Source organism: Carlito syrichta, unplaced genomic scaffold (genome assembly GCF_000164805.1).
Source record: "Carlito syrichta isolate Samal-C Ts95f unplaced genomic scaffold, Tarsius_syrichta-2.0.1 Scaffold302715, whole genome shotgun sequence".
Taxonomy (NCBI): Eukaryota; Metazoa; Chordata; class Mammalia; order Primates; family Tarsiidae; genus Carlito; species Carlito syrichta.
Window position 1 is genome coordinate 814,301 of NW_007246811.1, and position 1,508 is coordinate 815,808.

Genomic DNA, 1,508 nt, shown 5'->3' on the forward strand with positions numbered 1-1,508 from the left:
TATTCAAGTTATTTCAGCCATTGATAATTAACACATGGACTCTCTAAGGTTAACAAACACTATTCTTTTCAATGTATCTTCAATTTCTGCTGTTAACACTCTTTTGTTTTTGTTTTGTTCTGTTTTCTGGAAATATTGTCATTACGAGTACATACCATGATAAATTTTGTTAAACTCTTGCTTTACTCTAGGGGACTCATTTATTTTTTCTGCTCATTCATTGCTTCTCATGAAAGGCTAAAACTAAAACAGTTCTCCTCTAGAAATATACAAGGGCATATTTAATTTAGTTTTTGTTTCTAAAAGCTAGAATGTAATCAAAACAGTATGATATAAACTTTCTGCATGTTCCTCTCAATATTATTTTCCCCAACAACAATTTTTCAAATATTTGAAGTTCTGAATCTGAGATCTTTTTTTTTTTTTTTTCAGGTTTCACCTTTTTAATTGGCTCCGTGAAGGACATCTTTAACACTGTATGAGACACAACAAAATATTTCTTCCAGTATTTTTAAAAAATGACATTCACATACAATTTTAAGAAGCTCTTCTTTATAACCAGGTTGGTGATCTTGAGTAACAAAAATGCCCCTAGGTAATCATGCTCTTGATGCAGATTTCTTATAGGTACATTTTGAAATTGCTTCATAACCATAATAAACATTGTATTCAGATTTTTCTTAAATGCCCCTTGATACATATTAATTTTTATCAGTTCGGACAAACTTGCTAGAACCCATTATTGCTAGAACCAATAGTCCTGAGATCCTAAACTAAAAAACCTGTCAAAGAAAAAATACCCAGACTCTACAAATGTCCTAGAATTTGTCTTTAGATGGGAGAGAAAATTTTTAAAAACACCATGGAGTTTTCTACAAGGACTTTAATAAGCTACCTTGGGAGTGCAATTGAAAAATAGAAATTGGTGTAATAAAAACAGATGTTTCAGTGCAGCTCCAAAAATCTTTTATAAATACAGCCATTTTGGAAGAACGATCCTGGATCAGAAGTGTTATTCCTTGTGTATCTACATTGTGTGTGTATGCCTCATCTCAGTTGTCATAATTGTCTCTGTAATTTCCTTCTGCGTAGCGGTTATAACCACCCTGGTTTCTGCCACCATAGTCTCTGGACCGTTCATATCCATATCCATACCCTCCAAGTCGGCTGTCATATCTGTCACTCCCATAGCCTTGGTCCCCACCACCTCTAGAGTAGCCATGACTACAGGTCCCAAAAGCACCCCCTCTGATTCCCCAGGCAGACTTGCCTGCATGGTCAACACGGATCTGGCGACCGTCCAGGGACTCTCCACTCATGGCATCTGAGGCATGCTCTGGGTTGGTAAAGGTGATGAAGCCAAAACCCCAGGATCGCTGAGTCTCCCGGTCCTTGACAACAACCACCTCAGAAATAGGGCTGAAGCTGCCGAAGTGGTCTTCCAGTGCCTGCTCATCAGTGTTAAAGTTGAGCCCTCCCACAGAGTGCTTTTCTTCTTCAGAAGACAT

General features: G+C 37.5%; 1 pseudogene; it reads right to left on the reverse strand.

Moving 5' to 3' along the window:
- Positions 1–441: 441 nt before the first annotated feature.
- LOC103259408 lies at positions 442–1,508 on the reverse strand (annotated as a pseudogene).